General features: G+C 40.8%; 1 protein-coding gene across 1 annotated transcript in view; it reads right to left on the bottom strand.

The window, feature by feature from the left end:
• The window catches only part of CD247 (CD247 molecule), a 45518-nt gene that overhangs the window by 7595 nt on the left and 14754 nt on the right, over positions 1 to 23169 (bottom strand). The gene's annotated exons all lie outside the window — the stretch shown is intronic.

Genomic DNA, 23169 nt, shown 5'->3' with positions numbered 1-23169 from the left:
GAGAGAAATGTTGGCAAACTCCCCTAACCAGCGCAGGATGTTTATCTTCTGGGAAAAACCAGCAGCATCTCCTGCAGGGATTTATGACTGGGTCTGGTTAAGGCTTCCTTCATCAAATGTGTGTGTCAATTCTGCATTAAATGTAAAGAAAGATTGGCACCATCACATTCAGTGCTCCTGGAGTAGCTTGAGCCCATTAGCCCACATGTTTTCCATGTGACTCCTCCTAAAAAAGGGAGTCTCCATCTTCTTTTCAGCCACCATTTAAATACTCATACACTGACCACATCCAGTAGGACACCTTGATATTATTGTGTTTCAGCAGATAAACCTGATGAAACTACCCATGGACCAGTTCATGAAGATGTAGAAAGTTCACAAAGTATAGCTAAAAAAATCAAAGGCCAAAGATCCAATATGCAGCTCCAGGTCCATCCCCCAAGGAAAAGCTGTATTGCACAGTGATATAAAACACAAAACAAACAAACACCTTGAAATTAACCTGAGTTGTGCTTTGTGCAGGTTTGGAGAGAGTTCAAAAGAGAAAGACAAAAATTATCAATAACCTGAAAAGCCCTTTGATGAAGATAAACAATCACTGTTCCCACTGACAGCCTCACACACCCAGAAAAAAATACCACAGAGTACATTTGTTTGTTTGTCTGAACTAGGAGTTCGCATTCATTTTTTTCCTAGATCATGCATTTAGAAACAAATACATGGAAATAAATGGAGATCCTATATGATTTTTCTTCTTCACCCATCTTTTTCAATCATTTCAAAAATACAGTTCAAAGCAATTTATGAAAAATACCCTTCACCACATTTCCTCAGGACTATAAAATTTCATATACATGGGCTAAACAGATACAGAGAGACTACATTATTTGCCCAACGTTATATATTAAACCAACAAACAAGCTGAGATTTCTTTCCCAGAGCTTTTCTTCTAAGCAGTTCACAGGACAATATTTTACACCAGCCTGGAGGCATCTGAGATGCTGCTGAAGGCAGCATTTTGGGTATCCTGGCCCTGTATCCCTTCTTGTACCAAAGCCAGGCACATCCATACAAATATCTCAAGTCCTATATTTCTCCAGCACTAATACAATCCCCAGAGCAGAAGGAGCCAAAGCAGGGGACAGAGGACTGTGGAAGAGATGTCAAGAGTGCAGAGGATTTAGCTGTGGCTCTGTGCCAACCATGGTCAACCTTGACTGACTCTGCAGGGCCAACCAAGGGCCCACCTGGTGCTTATCTGGGACAGCCTGGCCTCCAGCATCCCAGGTAATGGATTAAAGCTGTTTAGCGAGGGAAGGCCTGCTGCTCTGGCTATGATTGTTCCTGGAAAAACATGTTTTGAGACAATGAGAAACAAACCAATGGAATGAACAGAATTATTAGGGTGAGAAAAGATCTTTGATATCATCAAGTTCAGCCTTCAGCCAAATACCACCATGCCCATAAAACTATATTGTGAAGTGTCACATCTACTCATTTTTTGAACACTTCCAGGGATGATGACTCCACCATTACTCTGCGGATCCTGTTTCAATGCTTAACCACTTCCATTGCAGAAAATTTTCCTCCTATCCAACCTGGTGCAGCTTGAAGCTACTTCCCCTTGTCCTATTTCTTAGTTTATGTTATTTCCTTCCTTAATGCGTTTGACTGCTGTATTCTCAAACAAAACAAAACGTACAAAGCACTTTCTAAATAATAACCTTTGAAACAGGTTTCTGGATTAGAATGTGAGACAGACAAAAAGACAGAAGGCACAAAGCCTATTGAAAGAAAGGTCAAAGAGATAGGAAGCACAATGAGCAAGTGGCAGTTGAAGCAGTTACCATCCATTCAGGTGAACAGGGCCAGGTTAGGTTTTTTAACCACAGAGGAGGGGTTACTGCTTCTTCAAAACAGAAGGCCAGTCCCTTAGGCACCACCAAAATGTACTTTCTGTCCCTCATCAGCCACGGGCTGGGGACTGAGGCCAAGGTCACAAGCTGATGATGGGAGCTGGGAGCAGGCCTGAGGGAGCAGTCACACTCAGCTGCCTCAGAGCAAAGCACAGTGAACAAATAGCGAAGCACAAACAGCAAATATTTCACCCATGATCCTCACTCTGTTAACCTCACAGATTACCCACTGCCTACAGAGAGTTGCACGGTGTCTTCCCAATATTCACATACCAGAACTGAGAGGAGACAGCCACTGAGTAGAGCACTGCTCAGGTTTCCAGCCCTCCTCAGTCCTAATTCCCTACACCTGGAGCTCTGTCAGCAGCTGTGCTCCTGCCCTTGAGAAATTTCTTCCCAGCACCTCCTCCTTCCAAAGCCTGGACTTTTGTTCTCCCCGTTTTTCCTGCTCCCACCCAGCAACGCAGCCCTGATCTTCTCTGTGCCTGGGCACTCTGTCCTGCTGCTGCAGGTCCTGCACTCCCACATCTGGACCCGAGTGGGACCAACACATCTCCCTCATCCTGCTCCACACTCACACCCCCAAAGCAGCTCTGGCAGCACCTCTGCAACAACTCCCTGTGGTCTTTTACTTTCTGAAGTATGGGTGAAGAAAAGAAAAAGAAAAAAAAGGCTATTCAGAACTGCTGCGGACAAGCAAGGAAGAAAAAACCAGTAGTGAGAGGCCAAGAGCAGCCCCAGGAGCCGAGGCAGAGGAAGCCTGGGGGCCAGCGAGGGAGGCTGCGCTGCAGGCGCCCGCCTCGAGAGCCCTGCGCGGTTTCACAGAATTTCAAGCCCCTGGCTCAGGCCCAGCATCAGCTCTCTGGCACAGGGCAGCAAGCTCAGCTTCAGCCACCTGCCCACACTGCCTGCTGCTCCAGTGCTGGACAGAGACAGGGAGTGCCAGGATCTACATCCAGACACAGTCACCCTGCTCCAAAACATGGCATGAGGGAGGGAGGAATGGTGCACTCCAAGGCTGGCTGGGGTCCAATCCACAGGGCTGGCCTAATGCAGCCAGTACCAATGGGGATCAGCTGAGCTGAATCATTACAACATGGCCTGGACCCTTGAAATGTGCCAGAACATTTCTTTTTAATAGGATTTTCCTCCGCTGATGTTTTTAGTGTGCATCTGGATTGGGTTAGACCATGATTCCTGATAATAGTTTGAGAAATACAGACCGTAAAAGCTGAATTACTTGTAAATCCAGATCAAATCTGTCCACCATAATTTTTTTTCTCTCCCATGGCCCTTATTAAGTGATTCATTTAAGGGTTTTACTTTTAGGGGTTACCAAAATTCAGTAACACAGCTGTAAATGAAGCATTTTATCTTCCTGGAAACCGAGTTTCTCAGTGAAGCCCATGAAAACCAATCCCAGCACAAGAGATTTATTGATGCAACTGTGGTTACATACAAAGGTGTTTGAAGGCAGATTCTGCAGGGCCTTCTCCCAATAGCCCAGAGCTGCCACAGCTGCTGGCTGGGGCAAAGCAGGCAGCTTTTCTTGGACACCACCATCTTCCACCTGATGATCCCTGTGACTCTGGATCATCCAAGAGCCTCTTTCTGCAGGCTTGTGTTTTCCAGACACTCATGGGGACAGAATTCCACAGCTTCTGGTACCACTGCCACATCAGGGCATCTACCAGCCTCTCTCTTGAGCAGGGATATGCTGGGTGTGCATCAGCCTCAGTGCTGCTGTTTGAGAGCAAAATTCTAAGCCCAAGAGAGCTCCCTGGGCTTGGGGCAGAACAAGGAGAAAGATGAGTACCCTTCATGGTGCTTCACTTCAAGTGTACACAGGCCTGCAACTGAAAACACAGCCCAGACTAAATGCCTACAAGTTAGCCAACTAAAATTATGACAGACAATCCTGTTCGTAACAAATTTATCTATCATGTTTGTTTATATTTATATATTTCTATGTGCTTTACTCATAGATATGAACAACAAACAAACCCATGACCCTCCAAGGCTGAAGAAGCAGAGGCCAAATTCTCTTTCACTTGCAGAAGGCAGTGGCTCAGTTAATTTGTCATCAGTATTCCATCACATATTTGTGAAACACAGCATGGCCCAAAGCAAAGCTCGTGCCCTTGAAGTTCAGCATTAGAGATCATCGTGGTTGTTGGAGGAAACTGCTGATATGATCAAGATTCAGGTTACAAGACCAGATGTTGGGCAGCCCAAATTACAACATTTTAAAAGTATTTTAGGCCAATAACTTCTACTTTTTTACACCAATGAATGTTAGCCCAATGGAAAGTCAAGGTAAGGTGCTTTAGGATTCTTGTGAGCCCTCCTTCAGGGAGGCACTAAGACAAAGTTCAAATAATTTCCCTCTGATTTATTTGGAAGGAACAGAGTCAAAAGAAGGAAAATATTATAATGCCACAAAGGGTTAAACATTGGTGTTCCTTCCCATAGCAGGGAGTTTGGAACTAGATGATCCAGGTCCTTTCCAACCCAAACTTTTCTATAATTCTATTATTTTCTGCACATCATGGAATAAAGACTAATAAAAATGTCCAAAGTATTGTAACAGGAGCAGGGCAAGTAGATCTCCAACAACCATTTGGTATGTGGGAAGTGGAAATGTGCAGAAAGCTGTAAATTATCTACCTTTTCATTCTGAGGGTGAAAAAGATTAACTTTGAATATGTAATTAAAAAGGCAGCCTTTCACCCTCCAAATCCTTCCTGAGCCTTGTCAGAAACAGAGAGGGGAGTGCCTTGCTCATCTCTGGAAGGGGACTCCTTGCTTCATCAAAACAGTCAGTCATTCTCAGAAAAAGCAACTGCTTTCACTTCTCAGTTTAGCAAGGACTCTGTGCAAAGGGCTTTCCTGAAGCAAGCCTGGTGTTGCCTCCTAGAGACAGCAAACCATGCACAGGGCAGCTGCAGATGTGGATATCCAGCCAGCTGGGCTGACAGATGCAAGCTGTGCAGCTCTTTCAGCTTTTGTAGGGGGTTTAGATTAGGCACCAGTGCTTTGACTAAGACCCATCTTCATCAGGGACAGCAAAAGTTTAATTCAGTTAATGCAAAAGGTGTTCCCCGCTGTAAATTTTCTAGGGTCTAATTCAATCTGGTGTTAAGTGTACAAAGAGGCAAGAATTATTATTCAAATGCTTCTAGGTCACTTAGCCTTTCCCTTGCCCTACCAACTCTGTCCCACAGCAGTAACTCACCCCCGACTGATTTACTATCAGGTGGCCTTTTCATTTCAGCTCCTACAACCTCGTGCACTTGATGGAGGACTACATAAAAGAATTGAGCCTCCCTGTCTCCCTGGGAATCCCAAGGAGACTTCATGCTGCAAGGCTGAAGGAAGAGACACTGAGTCAGGCTCAAGATGCTGCTGATCACAATCAGATGTGTTTCTCTGTTCAGTGAGTACTTCACAGACTGGCAGATATTTCCCTAAGTACTTTCAATTAGCATTTTTAAGTTAGACTTTACAGGAACCATCCCTGATGTGCAGTCAAAACCATACCTGGACACTTATCACAGCTAATCCTACTGGAATAATATCAGGGTTTTTTCCCTTTTTCTGGGATCAATTTCCACCTAAACTCACCAACAGCACCAGATCTAACCAGTGCCAAAAGAGCCAGAGTAAGGAAGGACACCAAACCCCCAGTAATGAAAGCCATCTACTTTCTTAGGTTAAGTTCATAGCAACACTTTTCAACCTGGGTAGCTGTCATTCAACATTTTCAATGCATTTATCATGCAATGTTTTTTAGCAGAAAAATGACTGAACAACAGGGAAGGTAGATACACAAGGCAGAAAAGTGGTGGGAAGGCTGAAAGATTTACTTTAGCAGGACAATTAGGAGCAGACTGTTTAAAAGTTATCAAAGCCTCACAATATTTTCACTGCAACATCCTCTTGCAACCAGGCTTCTGAGGGTGAAGAAATTCCTAGTGAAGCTTGGTGTCAAGGAGGGAAATAGTTAAATGATCTGCAGATGCAGTGGCTCGGGTTCTGGGCAGGAAGGAGGTTACACCAGCCCCAACGGCTGAGGCTCTAAACCCTGCAGTAGCTGCACACACCAGGAGGGAGAAGTTTCAGAGCAGTCCTCTGCCACTGACCCACTTAGTGGAGAGACATGTGTCATGTCCTGCCTCTGCCAGAGGATGCACAGACAAAAAAAAGAGCCCCCAAAAACTCTCCTGTGCCACAGCAAGTTATGCACAGAGTAGAGAGAAAGGGTGATTAAGGATTCGGATTAATATTAATTCCTTGCATATTTTTCTTGCAGCATTGCTCACCAAAACTTAGCAACAATAATATTAAATCCAATTCCCCATAAGGGGAATATTCCACTCTGAACAGAGCATATGAAGAATTTCACAGGCCTCATAAAAAAAGAGCCAATGGATGAGCTCTCACAAAATGGAAATATCACAACAAACTTTGTCTGGGTCCTCTGTGGCCTCCTTCAGCAAAGGGGCTCAGAACAAACCCTAATTCCTTGGACCCTCACACATTTCACTTAAAAAAAAAAAATGGAATTTTTTCTTCCTCTGATTTGGGATCATTCACATTTCCATAGCATGTAGCAACTATGCAGGTAAAATTTCATGGCAGAGCAAAGCACCGCTGAAGAGAAAGGGCTTTGTCATGGATCTGCAAGTGGGGCACAGATTTATTTATCCCTGTTAACACCTCACTGCTGAGGCCCCTGCTCCTCTATCAGGTGACAAAACTGTGGCTGGTACATCTCCACTGCTGCATTTTGTTAAGAGCCTTCTGAAGGACTACACCCAACTTGAGACAACCTTATCTCAGATGGCATTACAGGATAAGGGGGGAAAGATGCTGTATTTTGAAACACCCCATCTCACACACAGGTAGGAAATAGCAAGAATATAGAACCTATATAGAAATGTTGACTGAATTAAAGACTATTAGAAAGCAAGACATGCCCATGTGGGGTGGGAAAAATGGGAGGATAGAATTTCCTTATCATTAATGACTTTATGTAACACCTTTATTTCACTAACTATAAGATAAAAGTAATATATTAACTGTCAAAAGTACTGAAGTGCTCTCAAAAGCTCAGGCACTTGAAACTGGTACCTTCTTAATTGCTCATCTGTGGAAACAGACTAGTAGGAAAAAAACCAAAAAACCAAGGAAAAGAACCCCAATCTCTCATCACAAAGAAAATTTCCTGTTTATTTACACTGTGAGCTCAAATCATCCTATGGCAGTATTTGCAACTGAGATGAAGTAGTTATGATTTACCCACTGCATGCAACTAATATTAAATATTAATATTTGTCAAGTTAATTCCAGGAATTACTTGGGAATACACTGAAAATCTGGAAAGGTGAGCTATCATGAGTAATTTAGACTAATTTAATCCACACTACTCAATTTATCCTGTTGGTTTTTCTTCAATAATTTTTTTGTTAAAACATTTTCCAGAAATTTAGCAAAGAGAAATCCTATTCTGTTGCTTATGACTAGATTTAGTTTAGTTTTGTTTTCCTGGAGGAATGGCACAGCTGTTTCAGAGGATTTAGATCCTTTGTATTTATTCTTTCCATCTTAACATAGACAAGCAGCTCTCAGCCACTTACCAGATGTATTTTACAGAACAATGCTGTTCATACCTGCAAGTTTCAGAGCACCTATCAGAACCAGCCACTTGAGATGGGATATTATGTTGTCTCTGATTTTTCTCATTCCAACTAATTTTCTAAGTGTAGAATCATGCACTTGTAGCACTGCTGCACTCATCTAATTGCTTGTCAACCTCATAAAACATATTCCTTTCAAGATCTTTAATGCTGCTTCTAAAATGGATGAAAATTTTGAAATTATGTTTACTTTAAACAGCCCCTCTCTCCCACAAAAAGCCAGATTGGGGAGCCTCTGGGATGTGGAGAGAGATAAAAAGGCTGTGTGGAAACTGTACTTGTTTGCTTTCTGTGTGCAGCTGAGATGGATTTAGAATGCAAAGGAAATTTATATGAGCTCCATTTTTCATAGCACTGGGAGCTTAGGTCAGCTTTATTGAAAGCACAGTTTGGGAAAGTGCAGTCACAGACTGCTGGATGGGGTGAAAAATTGCCAAGTGATCAAATGCCCACAGAAAATAAATTTTCACCTAAGAGGATCCTTAGTGTTTCATTTACTTTTTCTACTCTCAAAGAAGAAACTTTTTTCTACTTCTATCCATTACAAATTTTTCTTGCCACGGAACCCTTTATTGCCTATTGTACTACCTAAAATACGTAACAAAAAACTGAGTGGCCAGACAATGCATGTGCTTGTGCAGGTCAAGACACTCTCCTCCCTTGGTACAAACACTTTTCTGAGATTAGCTGTGATTAATCCATTGCTCATTCACATCTGGACTTGGTTTGTATTCCTAATAGGACAGAGGGGAAGAGGGAAGGTACCAGGGACCTATTTGGAGGTGTTTTGCCGCAGCCTCATCTGTGCCACCGGGAGTTTCTGGCATGTGCAAGCCTGGAATTAATCCCATTAGGCAAAGTGTTATCCCACAGAATTAGCCATTAGATGTGCATTAATTATTTCAATCTATCACTTGAAATCCACTTGGAGAAGCTGCCCTGTTTTTACAGACAAAAAAAGGCGAAGGTTTTGGAGCCGATAGGACTCATGAGGATTGTGCTGGGGTTTATAACATCCAAACAGAGGAAAAAAACACAAGGTATGAATGTAAATAAATGTCCTGGTTCTCTTCCCAGTAAAGAGCAGATTCCAAAAGGGGTGAATTCTTTCCCCACACCATTGATTTCAAATTAGCAAAAGCCATTTAATTCAATGAGAACAGATTTAGCCACGGAGCAGACACACGCACACCTTCAAAAATGCATAAGAAACAGGGAGTGTGCATCAATAATTAAAAGATAAATGATTTTTTCCTAGTACAATATTCATTATATAATAAACATTTACTCAGTCCAACAAATTTAAGTTTGGAGAGTATGACCCTACACTTTTTTTTTCTGGAAAAGAAAGCTTTTTTCATTACTCTTTAAATTCGCTGTATTCTACCCTGTTTTCAGAGTAACCTGATAGTTTGTTCTTCTGCAATTCATTTTCACATGCCTGCACATTAGAAGTCAGCAAAAAAACAAGAGAAAAATGCCTCTGAACCCTTCAATTTAAAAAGTATTATTTTTCTAGAAATATATCCCAAAGCTGTATTTCTATTTTATCAACAAAATTATCAGTGGCTTACTCCAAGTCCATTGCAAGAGCTACATTAGAACGATTTACTACAAGGCAAAAGAGCACGAAGGACCAGATGGTTCAGCTCATTGCACAGCACCAAATATATCTATTTAACACTCCAAACATTCCTGCATTTCTACTGAACAGCAGCACAGCACATGCACAAAATACAAAGGTCTAAGGAGAAAGTCTATGCCCATGAAGCAAAAGAAGTCCGGCTTTGCAACCTGCTCTACCTGATACTGTTTAGAATATAGAACTGGTTCACCAAAAAATGATGGAAAAATAAAATCACTATGTATTTTTCCTGTCAGTCGATTTTCTGCTTGGACAGGAGAAAAAAAAAGTAATTTCCTAACTGATTTCATACAGCTGAAATTTATTGAACATGACAGCATCCACTGTCACATAGTAGGTTTTTATCTAAATTAAATTACATAGAGATGTAGATATAGCTAGAAAGCAAACTTAATTATTTAATTTTATAAAGATACATTTAATTTAATATGCTGTAAAAACAATGAAATATGAACAGCAAAATCATAAGCAAATCTGCACAGACCTTAGGCAGTTTTATTTTACCAAACTAGTGCCACAAGCCTCCAGAAGCCAAATTTCCCTGCTAGCAAAACCCATCCTCATCCAGTGTCCCACTGTTAAATATCTCACTCTTGTAAGTTTATGATCAGAAAAAAGTCCCTAGAAGAGGAAAAAGTCTGACCAGCTCAGATACAGAAAATCTGTTCAGTTATTGCCATGCTAACAATTAGTGATCCAAACTCTACGTAGTTTACATCAATAAAAGCAATTTCTTCTCTTTTCCCTGTCCCATTTCTAACACTACCATAATGCCAGCAGTATAAAAAGTGGGAAAAAACCTTATCAAATTATATGCAAAATTATTATCTACTCTTTAGAAGCAGCAATTGAGTGACAGATTTATGCTGCTATTTGTAATCTAGGCAAAGCTAAATAAAGTATGACTGGACATACTGCTTCCTTTGAAATTCTGTGCTGACCACGGCACAGAAATACGCTCTTGGTGGGCTGTTCAGACATTAGTATTTCTGCAGCTTTTAAGAGATTAAATTCTGTAGCTCATTATGCTACCTGCAGAACAACCCAGTATATTGGGCATAGAATTCATGCACAACCAATTTGTAATTCAAGACACAACTGTAGAATTAAGATTTTTTCAAAAATCATATTTCAAAATTAGTTGTACTTTAGTTTTTTGGGAAGTGTCAGTAAGTCATGTTTTAAAAACAAAATAAACTCTGCCATTTGAATTTCTCTTAGCAGATTACTGCAATTGGAGTAAAACATTTGTTTGTTTGCATATGGATTTGCTTCCAATCAGAAATACCTTCTTCTGCAAATTCAGAAAGATCAAGCTCTACTGGCAGATGGACAGTTTAAATTTTACCATCCAGAAAGTTTCCAGCAGTGCTGAAATCAATAGTAAAACCCCTAAATAATGTTATTAACACATGTGGATCAGCTTGTGAACTCTTGACTCCCAGAGACCCTGACTGACTACTGATTTCCACAGAAATGTTTTGTGCTTATTTTGGTGTGGTGGAGTCTGATGGCACCAGCATTTTCATGGAAATAATGCACAGTCATTTTGCTCGATGACTACTCACTTTCCAGCTGAAGAAGCAAAAATTAATATCCTTATCTTCAGTCAAGATTTGTATTTTATTTTTATTACTGAGCAGAAGTGTAAAAGTGAAAGAAGCCAGTTCCACATGCTGCTTGCAGTATTACAGAGAATTTGGCATTACTCTCCCAGCTGTTTTTGTCCAAGTTCCTCAAATCAGAAATGTACCACTAGGTGAAAAGAGAACTCCAGAAGTTTCTACAAAACCATGCCTGACTTTATTTTAAAATATCCTTTTTAACCTTATTAGGTCACATAGGAATCAAAATAGCACAAACATGGAGATGGTAATGATCCTACTCAAACACCTGCTGCACAAACTTCCTGAGTACTTGTCAAAAGGCCAAGAAAATGCTTTTAATGCAGACAATTTTAATGATGGGAAATGAAGAAAACAAAATGATATAATCAAATTATTTCCTATCGTTCCAGGGTGTTCAGTGCTGTCCTATTTGTAAAATCACTCTGTGCTGTAAAACATTAGACAAAATAGGACTTTGAGCATGAAAAAGTACTTGCAGTGTAATGGTGCACTCAGTGCTTGTCAGGAAAGATCAGGGAGGAACAGAAAACCCAGAGCCATGACATCAGCCAAGGACACTCTTTTATGTTTGCTGCCCCCCTGGGCATTGCACATCAGACACTCTCCAGGCTGGTTTTAATAATAGCTTTATAGCCACAGTTAAGGAGAGAATGACTGCTTTATTATCCTTTGCAGACAGATAAATCACATTTCTTACTCCTACCCAACTGGCTCATCTCTGTGTTGCAGCTTTCCATCCTGACCACTAATTGTCCTTTTATCAGGGTTTGTTAATGGCACACTCCTCTCTGTGCAGACCGTACTACAGATACCATATGAATTACCTTTGCCTTTCTTTTACATTCTAGTTGAGCTGCACTTTGGTCAGAAAAGATCAGGTCTATGTTTCAGCGTGGACCATACAAATCAGAGCTTGATGCCAACACTCTCAGAAAAACAAATGCATTTTCTTGCTCCAACACCTTGCTGCTGCATGCTGCTGCAGCCCCAGAAAATCCCCCATCATTTACAGCAGAGCAACTGCACGAAACCAGCCTGGCCATTTTGGGAACTGCTCAGGAGCTGTTTGCCCAGCACATCACCTGTGATTTTTCTGGTTTATTCTGGCCTGCCAAGGGGCAGTGGAGGAGGAAGCTTTTTCCCTGTACCTGCTCTGCTCCAGCACTGCACAAGCTGCCTCTGGGCCCCATTGCTACAACAGGCTGGCTGCTTCTGCCAGAAATTTCCATCCTTTTTTCTCTTTGGTCAGGTTAATATCACCCATCAGGTTTATTTTTTTTTTCGTATTCAACATTTCTTCCTTGTCCGAAACAACTGATTTCTGGGAGACTTTTGGGTATTTTGAAGATTTGGCTATGAGGCTGATTATGAAATGGCTTGGACATTTTACAGAGATTTGTTCCCCTGCTGAGACACTCTTGGGGGCCATGCTTACCTGCCTGACAGCAACCACAAGATCCATGCCCACGGATTCCCTTCCACTTATAAGCTGTGGTGACAAAGCCAAGCTCCTGGTCCCTCACTCATGCACAGCCTGGCCCCCTCGAAGCCTCAAAGCACAACGTGACGCTTCCCTTCAACAGATACGGATCTACCCCCCACACACCGCCCCAGCAAAAACACATCTGAGACTCTCCTGAGCTCAGACAGCCAACACCAGGTGTGTCTGGGAAAGCACTTGCTCAGAGCAGCTGAAAACTCCTACAACTGAGGTAGAAATTTTAACCTCAAAATAAACTAAGTGTAGGAGCAGGTTTATGATTTCAGGGCTCTTCAACTTCTCTTTTTTTTACAGCAGGAATAAAACAAACAAACAAACAAACAAAACAGAGCTTGACTTAAACAGAGCAACACCTTAAGTCTGGGTCACAGGTATCATTTTGACAGACTTGGGACCTTAAGGTGACTGAGCAAGCAAGCAATCCTCTGAGAAACACACGAGACAGGATGCAAGAAGCAGCAGCCACCTCTGGGATCAGTGTCCCACCTCTGCTCCATGTCAGACCCTGCAGAGAGACTGCACAGGCATTCAACCAAGGAGGCGTCACACCAACCCCACTACACAGCACCAGCAGGGACTGCTTTCCTTTGAAGTACCTGGCTCCAAAGAAAGCCCTTTTGACACCCTCCAGGCAATACGTGTATGACACAATGTTATACACCATTTTTTTTGTTACAGAGTGGTGAAAAGGTTGTTTATTTGCTTTCAAAACATGACTATCTTTGCAAGAGTTACTGCATTCATCCACGAAATGGGACATGCCTGCAGAGCTCAGCAGAGAGGACCCAGTGCCTTGGCACAGAATGTCCTGCACCTCTGCCCCTGAGCTGGAAAATTGCCTGTCAGCACATCCTGGGAGCTTGGAGAAAAAAGGAAAAACACTAAATGATCTTGTGTTGTAGTGCCAGACTAAAGCTGCAACAGGGCGGCGTGAGTCCAAATGCTGCCAGATAGGCTAAGGAAAGAAAGGGAAGGTGACAAGTTGGTTTTCCGTCTTCCATATTTTTTATAGGCAAAATACTTTTTTTTTAAATCAGAAGGCAGCTTTGACTCTGGATTCAAAATTGCCAGACACAAAATCAAATTCATATCTGTATAGAATAACCACTTACACACAAACTCTCTCTCCTCTTCTATGAGCAGGACCATGAATTGCAGCATGAATTTTCTGAATATTTCTCACCAACTCCCACTCCTCCATAATGAGCAACTGGAAAGTTTCAATCTGAATAATTGACTTTATAGATTTAGGGAAAAACAAGTCAATTTATTATGACAAAGGGCAAAAAAAGCCCTGTTTGTGCTCTCTGGAATATATTGTACTGACTTCTGTGAGCAAGCAACAAAACACAGTTTGTCATTCAGAAGTTTAAACTCAAGTCTTATGAGGTTAGGCTATATCTTTCTCACAAGAAATAAAAATTCTAGGTAATCACAAAATACAGTACTGTTCCCAGAGCTGTGATATTTTAGAACTTTTGATATTAGCTGCTGCCAGAGATGCAAAAGTGTCAACACATCTGTATTTGAAAGTTTTCTTCTTATTCAAGAACATTTCAGCCCTTCATTCCAAACACGTGGTGGAGTTGGAATAATCAAAATAAAAATCTATACTGAACTTTCGATAAACATCTTCAATTTGACAATCCTGGCATTGCCTTTGCCCCACTATTTTGCATTTATGTAGCCTCAGAGCATTCTCCTCCTGAAGTGACTATTGATATGCCAGTGACAGATACACTGAAAGAAATACAGAAATATAATAGGACTCCCTTCTGCCACCTTCCAGAGCTGCAGAACTTGGCTAAATCAGTGATTCTCTTCAGTTTAAGTGAGAACTTTTGGGTCCACCCATTGCCATTTTCTCTCACTTAGGTGCAACGTGCTCACTGTCTTTCCCTTCCACATAAATGTAGGTGGAATACCATAGAGCACGGGTGTATGTACATATATTTATGTATATCTGCATTCATGGATACACCACATAACCCTCACACATATTTTTATATGTGTGCTTATATCTACATACACTCACCCAAGCCATTTCTTCTCTCTATGGAAAAGAAGAGTAAGCAGCTTCGAATGGATTCATAAAAACAGACAATAACATATTTTCCACTTGAGCAGAGAGGAACTACAGATTCATTCAAAATTTTACTTCTCTGTTTAAAGGAAGAGACCTAAACAATACACACAAAACAGTGGAAAATTAAAGCATTTCACCTGCTCAGCATTTTCTGTCCTGTTCTTGCTAGTGGTAAACAGCCGTAGCAGTAGGCAAGCCCCACTTGCAGCTCAGGAAGCATCCCTGAACCTGCTGGTATAGCCAAGGAACAGCTGATGCCCCAGGCACACAGCAAGGATGCATCTTGCAAAGAGAGACAGGGCTGCTCTCCCTGCTCTCCCTGGCCAAAATCTGTTTTTTTGGGTGAGAGTGTGATGTTTCCCTGCATACAGTCTGGCTTTGCCAGATCATGAAGTGCCAACTCAACTACACGAGGGACAGTGCTGAAACTTAAAACAACATGCACTTGTTAGTACTCACATCCACGTGCTAGCTCTGCCTAATACACTACAATCCATTTCAACAATCAATTATCTGGGACATCTGTTATCACAGGCAATCAAAAATGCTGCAGACTACATTAATTCACAACTCACATCCCAAGATCATGACAAAATAACAGTATCCTCTGTTTTCTTTCTAATCAGGTTCTTCGCCATACACACCTCCATATTTTTCTGTCATTGAGAAGTTAAAAAAGGAGTGTATTTATTTTTTGAAGAAAAATCTCCAAAGACCTGAGCAACCACATGAACCCCAGCAGTCAAGGTTTGAAGAAAAATTATCACTTTTTTGAGATAGGTGAGAAATTAATGACGGGTCAGACAGGGCAGAGATGTGTTCTTTGGATAAAAAAAATCAGGGCAATAAGTGAACACAGCACATGGTATCTTAGATTATTGGGGAGTTTGTGTGGTGCTTTACAGTACGTCCTTAACTGCATGGACAAAAGAGCCATTAAATCAGATGTTTGCTTCCTTTTCTATTTATAATGTTTCTGACTACTGTGTACTTGTCAAAACCCAGCCACCAGCCACAGAAGCCAAATAGTTAATCTGTAAGCTGAAAGCCAAGTCTGCAGGAGAGCATGTTGCATCTCTCCTTCAAAATACTTCACTGGGAGAGCCTAAAAGATAGCAGAGCGTCAAATATCAAAAATGTAGGGCACCAGAGAGCAAGATGATAAAGTAGACAAGCTACATTAGGTAGACCCTGTTAATGTTTGTAATAAAAAGGGCTAAATTGTTAGCAGAAGTAGAGAAAGTACTTTATAATAGTATTTTTAAGAATGAACACATTATTTCTCATTTTCTTTTGACCATAAAGTCTTCAATTGTGAGCACATATGTTGCATTTGGTATTTAGACCATGTTACAAAAACATTTTTCTTTGCAAAAGTAAGAACACTTTAAATTTCATGCTTGACATGTTCATTTGTGCTAAAGGACAAGTAGCTGCCCAGGGCCCAGATTACATCCTCCTCAAAGCAGCAAACCAAAGCTTTAACTTAAACTGGTAAGTTAATTGCCTGCTTGAACATCCTTTCCAACCTTGAGATGAACCTGATAACTCACCCAAAAAAAGCTTAAAAGCTCAATTATTTTTGTCCTGGTGCACCTTGCAGAAATTGGTATTTGTGCTCTAAGACACTCCAGTGATGGAAATTCATATCTTCTGGTGCCCCAGACTGCCTGCTGAGTTTGCATGCTAAAAAGTTCAAGTCACGTTTATCAATTTGCTATAAATAAAAATGGTGAAATGGTGTTTTCATTGCAGGCACTCCTGTTGGTTTTATTTTAAAGAAACAAGATCTTGTGGCACTAAAGAGTGGCAAAAATGCAGTTTTAATACTTCATGCTGTTGACTTGCATCCATTGTATTATTAAAAAAGAAGGAACGCTCTGTCTTCGCTGAAATGCACATAATGGAGCACAACAGCTCAGAGGACCTCTTTGGAGGAAATTATAATTTGCAAGCATTTTCCTTCTGAAAAATTAAAACTCAGATTTTTTGGGGGGCCTGTTTTTTCTAAAATATCAAAGGAAAGATAAAACCATGTGCACTTTCATGCGATATTTCCTTTTTAATTCTCGTGAAGTCTCATTCTTAAATATCAAACAGTACGATTTTTCTAAATCAAAGAATCTTCTGGTTGTTAGAAGAAAACTTATAAAAACACCCAAAACAAAGCAGATAAAAGGTTTCCACTTGACCCTGGAAAAGAGTTTTTAAGTCTCTCTGTTTTGGGATCTAAGTTCTGGTATGATTTAGTAACATCTCTTTGCCAAACTGATATTGAAAGGTCATAATTTATCTATTTAATTTACTACAATTATCCAAGAAATTTTGTCACATCCTGAATTTTAATTTAGTCTTTGCCATTTCAGATGAAGAAAATTCAACAACTGAATGACAATAAACCCATTATTTTAAACCTTCTGTGATTTAGTGCCCCAGGATCTTCTCTGGGCTATTTCCCACTTTCATCTCTGTTGCACAGACCCATATCCCCAGCCTGCAATCCAAAGGGCGAGTGGCACAGGCCCCCCCAGAGTGCAGATTTGACCCAGGTGGTTCAGCACAAAGTCAGCTCCGAGTTTTGTGTGGCTCAGCTCTGCCTGGCAAGCCCCAGCCCAGCTGCTTGCAGCTGTTTACGATAAAAGTGACCCCACGGGAGGCAGCCTCACCCACGGAAACACCTCAGTTCACAGAAGTCATCGTCTTTCTGACTCTCTGTGGGGTTTTCTGCCGCTTGTTTTCAGTCCCCACATTGCCAGGATGATTGTTCCTCTGCCCAGGGGTGTCCCAGAGTCACAGCTGGGGGATGCTCTGGCCCTTGGTGAAGTTTACAGTCCACCTCTTTGCCACTACACCCCTTCCCGCTGCAGAAACCTTTCCAGTTAATCTCCACATCTGCAAATTTCAGACCAATATCCACGAGGTGCAGTGAGGTCAAAAAACTGAGACAGACCACTGAGAAGCATTCGGCAACTCCCAAAGCTACAAACATAGCAAGGGCTCGTGTGCCAGCTACAGAAGGACAGATAAAAACGTGTAGAGGCAGGCAAGCACATGATTACTGAAAAGGTAAAAGCAAATTTAGATAGGATGTGGTAGAACAGAAGCACAGAACACTCTTTAAAATTTAAAAAAAAAAAAAGCCAGGGTTTTATAAATAGACTGCATTCAAAAGTAAATGAAAACAAAAGCACAGGATACTTGAGAAAAATGTGACATATTGGTAGTTCTGTAACAGACAGAAGTGAGCAAATGTTTCATGTGACTGTTTAGTTATGCAGCAAGACAGGATCCAATGTTGATATATTAATGACAATTAAGTATTTAATATTTGATACTATTAATGTGTTTCTTTTGATGGGCATTGACACACATTGAAGGTAAATGTATGCATGACATACCAAATAAAAATCACTCGGGGAAACACTGAGCAGGGCACAGAAATCCAGGTTAAACTGGCAACAGGCTTGAAGGGGAGGAAACACTAGAACACACTTCTCTGTTTTTTTTTAAAGAGGAAACAGTGATCTTGTTTACTGAGGAAGAAGGCAGCACAGCAGCAAACATGAGATTTCTGACATATCTGAATTACGCTGACCTGATGCCTTCTTATTGAGTAAAACATAGCTAAGGATACAAAGCATTGCAATACTTGTATTCAATTAAAAAAAAATACTTAATTCACACAGCAATCAGTGAATTCCAACATCATTAAAGCTGGTGCAAATTTGGCTGAATTTCAGATACCAACCTACATGTAATTTTTTCTTGTACTTCAGACAGGAGGGAAGGGAACCCATAAGCTAAGTAGTACCACTGTTTGGTTAACTCTAAAGACAATCTGCAGGGAAATAAAGCTGTCATATTCTGGAATTTTAAAAACAAGGATAAATGGGGCATTGGATGAGTTATTATATGCCTAGCATATGTCCATGAAATTCTGTCTGATATTGCAGACTGATTCTGCGTTGAAGACACGTTCCTAGCCTGTGTAGTCTGTAAGTTTTATTCACATACTCCTACATTTTTCTGCCATTGTTATTAAACATGGTATTAATTAATAATATCCATATTAGTTTTTACAGATCCTCACTGATCATCTCTTCAGACCCAAATTTTCTCCTGCACAACCTACTGACACTTTTTTGTGGGCTTCACTGTGCCCTTTACAGAACCAGCACTCCATCAGGTACAATACCTCCCTCCTCTCCGTTTCACGTAGCACCAGGAAAAGAGATTCAGATAAATCCATCCTTCATTCCTTTGTGGAGATATTTAATAATAATTTACTGAGTAATCCTGCTATTCCTGTTCCTAGGGAATGAGCAGCACATTTGCTGGTTTTGTGTCATTCACAGGAAAGGCTCAATCCCAAGTTTACCAGCCAGTGAAGGAACAGTGAGGATTAGTTATGTGCAAGCAATGAATAACTGAAATACCTGAGGACACAGAGTGTTAAAAGGTAGGAAAACAAACCCTGGTGTGGACAGTTCTGATGGACAACATATATGTTTATCCAAACCTATGTACTCACCTGCAAGGAAGGTACCTCTGTCACAGCTTCATGCTGTGTGAGATTCAACCATCACAACCCTCATGAGATGAATCCAGAGCTCTCTCTGGGATTCTGTGCTCATCCATGTAAGCAAAACTTTAGGAAGGTCATTCTACCTTTGCCTTAGGGGTCACCATCAAAGCAATGTTTGAATCTCATCTTGCCTCTGAACACAGCTTGGCTTCCCAGGATCATTTCTAACATGAAAAGGGTGATATAAAGATAAGTTACTGGACCATCATCCCTACAATTCTGCCCTTAACCCTGTGCTTTGCTGCTTACCCTCTGATGCTTCCCCTTTTGTTCTCACCTCAGCTGTCTCTGCAAGAAGCCTAACCTTGACAGAACATTTGCCTCATTCTCTCCTCCCCTCCTTTTAATCTTACCCTTTCTCCCCACTCCATATACATCCCACAGAGAAGCCTTCCAATTTTAAATTACCCAGTAAAAAATTCCAACCAAACTCAAACTATCTGCAGCCCTATAATCCCAGGTAACAACAGAGGGCCTGACTCTGTGCAGGCATTGAGATCTCACTGCTCTTATCCATCCCAAATGGAAGGTCTAGGTCCATGTCCCTCACTGTGTCAGGCCAAAGGATTCACCTGCTCTGCCTTACAAATAAAGGACCTGACTGGAAAATTTTAGGAAATTCCTAAAAATTATCCCACTATTTTATATACTTTATATCTCAATGCTGTATTAAAAAGAACATAAAATAGATGTAACACTTAATTATATCTCTTTATCTTAAATGCTTCTTTGTCTAGATTGGGTTGATTAAAACAGGAGGATACAAGAAAACAGGCTGTAATAGGTTATATTGGTTTAAAACTTGAGTTATTGAAATTGCTTAGGATATTTGGGTCATTTAAAGTTATCCAGTAGCAATGAATAGTTGGTAGTTTTGCCAGAATTTAGGGAGTTTATGTTATTAAAAAACACACATGCACTATACCCAGTACTTGAATATACATACTATGAAAATTAAAGTTTTAATGTGCCTTAAATGTTGTCATATAAAAAAATCTATCATAGAGTATTTACTCAAAATAACTCAAATGCAGATATTTTCTTTCCAGTGGCTGGGATAGAAATAAATCTAAATCTAATTATTCTATTCTCCTTTAGCTATTCAGGGAGTAGCTGTCTCCCAGGAGCCCAGGTGGGCTTTTTACAAATAGCATCACAGTACATAATGAAAAATTTAAAGATACTATTTATTTCCACTTAGCTGTAGTGAGTGGTAGATAAAGCCTGCCAGTGCCAGACTCAAAGCAAGATTCCCACTTCCAAGAGATAAGGCAGTGAACTGTATTGCCCTAACACTATAGGGCCAAGATGAAGAAAAATAAGTTTATAATCCAGAGACATAACATGACAAAAATAAAAATAAAATGTATTTGGAATTACACTGTTACAGCATGAAATAGGTTACACTAGCTTAGTTGATATCACCTCTTATTATATATTTGCCTTTTTTAACAATAAATTTTGTCAAATATATTCCAATTAAACATCAAGGACTCTTAATAAAAAAAAAAAGAAAAAGAAACCCCAGCAACACTAAAAAGCAGTTTAATGTGAGAAAGGAGTACAAGAGGAACATAGAAAACCAAAATTGCCAGAGAAGTCCAAAATTACGGTATATAGGAAGCAGAAGGAGATGAGAACTGCTGTATAATTTCATTTAAACAAACTCTTAATTTGACAAAACACATTGTCCCTGTGAACTGCAGGCCCACTAATTCGTGTCCCCATTTGTTTTCCATTTCAGCTGAGTCTGTAGCTCCCAGAATAAAGCCGTCACTTGAGCCAGCAGGTGCCTCCATCCCCGCCTCCAACCTACAGCAGTTATGACACGAGATTAAGAAAAACAGCCACCCCTGGCAGCTGGGCTGGTGCGTAATGAACAGTTTAACCCTGGATAAACCTAATGACAAGTGTGGGTGGCTTTGATTGAAATGACAAGGCAGTTTGTCACCCGTTGCTCTGTCACAGAGATCAGCAGTGCCAGCGTTTTCTGCTGAGTTGAGGGGAAAGCAGCCTGGCACTTGCGCATTTCACAAGGAGTGCGCAAAAACACTGAAAACAAAAGGAGTCACAGCCTCAGTGTTGAAGCAACTCTCTGAGCCTAAACAAGTCAGCAGTGGAAGAGATGCAGCCTCTAAGACACTCATGTGAGAAAACAGCACTGTCTCTGGAGACTGATGGAAAATTTTAAACAAAAAACCCAAACCAAACCCACGAAGCTCTCTTACTTTAAATTACCCAGAGGTACTCAGCTATCCAGTTGACCTCCACATGGAACTCCCAATAGCAACCTGCTTTGCTGTTAGGGTTGTATTTCTCATTGATGAATGTTCAGTGCCCATAAAATGATAACAGCAAGAGTTGATTGCCATTGTAAATCATTAAATAGTCTTGAGGCCCAGCCATCAGTCACTGGAGTTTTCGATGATACTGTTCATGGTGTTACATGTGCACCTGCTTAAATACAGCAGCTGTCCTCATAAGACTGCATGTACCTCAGACCTGAAGAGATTTGTGTTTCTGGTTAACCCTAGCTTCAATTAGTGCACTTATTAATGCACTGTATGAGGTGCAACACAACCAGAACCCAAGTACACAAGTAACAAAGGGATACAGGCACAGAAACAGGCAATGGCCATTTGATGTTCATGTGGCAGATCAGTGACAGAGCAGGATCCAAAAGGACCACGTTTGGGAAGGGCATGTGACAGCACCAAGTGACAACCAGCAGTGTGACAGGCACTGTGGTTTTCCTGTACAAGAGGAAAATTAATATCACAGCCTCAGACCCCGTGACATTATTGAACTTATTCTCTGTATTAATTTGAAGACGATAGCCTCACCATACTTTCATTTTCTACACCCACATATGGCTTTCCTGAAAGCCCCTCTGATTCTGGTACTCAACTTAAGGCAAGCCCGAAGGGGAAGAATTCAAAACATTTTCAGCCTCTGTATCTGGAGAAAATTTATGGTGGCTCCTCTGCCACCCACTCTCCCCATTCCTTTTCAACACCTTGGAAAACCCCTGCTGTTTTAAATTTACAAACATTTCCAGTTACAGATGCCAACATTTTGAGGCAGTCAAATGTTCATCATCCTGCTGCTCTGCTGAGATCAGTAGCAGGCCACCTGAGGGTTGTCTACTCAACAGTAATCCTGGGACAGACATCTGGGCTGATGCAGACATGCTACCCAGTCTCACAGAAATCCCCTGGGAACTAAAGACCTTATTCCTACTCTTCAGGTGTATTTTGCTTGGAAAAAAAAATACTTCTCTATTAAAATGTTGCTAGAAATAAAAAACAAATGAAGAGGGTGGGTGAATGCACTTTCTCACTGAAGCCTCTAATTTAATGCAGCAGTTACAGGATTGCCTTTTCAAGAGAAAAAGAGACTCAAAGCAAGATTTCCCTCCTGGCCATAACACCCTTCTGTCAGTTCACTACAGAACAAGGAGGTTATGTTCATCCTGATCCCCTTCAAATGTCAGATGTTGATGCTCAGCTCCTTCAAGGTAAAGCCAGCTTCACTGTTTTCATGCAACAGATGGTAGCTTAAGAAAAATCCTGCTGCCTTGTGGTTTCCAGCATATCTTTGGCATTGCCAGTAACAAGGATAGCATCATAGAGAGTACCACTTTAAAAACCAGACACAAACCTTGTATCTAATATCAGTTAAGGTTTTTCCAATGAATTCTATCTTAACCTAAATCCTCACTGATGTAGCTCATTAACTCCCTATCTTCTTTGCTCGTGGGCTTTTGGACTCTACTATTCAGTAAAATTTCAGCATTCCCAGTGTGCTGTTATGGGCCACCAAATGGATTTTAACCATATTCTCTGTCATACTGCTATGTCTGAGTTTTTCTATACTGGTCATGACACTTAGACACATCTAAGTGCTATCAATCAAGTTGGTTGTGGTTGATGATTTTTAAATTTCTTTCAATTTGGTGGTTGTAAAGGCATGTAGAGTATCTTACAACTTACCTACTACATGCTTCAGCATTGCAATTATCTTCCATTCCTTTTCATTCTTGCTGCAGCAGCTTGTGTGGACTTATCTTAATGTGAGTTTCTACTTATATAGCAGTTTTTGTGCAAAAC

Source organism: Catharus ustulatus, chromosome 2 (assembly GCF_009819885.2).
Source record: "Catharus ustulatus isolate bCatUst1 chromosome 2, bCatUst1.pri.v2, whole genome shotgun sequence".
In the NCBI taxonomy this organism is placed as follows: domain Eukaryota; kingdom Metazoa; phylum Chordata; class Aves; order Passeriformes; family Turdidae; genus Catharus; species Catharus ustulatus.
Note: the sequence above shows the minus strand (reverse complement) of the source record. Positions and strands in the feature narration are given on the sequence as shown.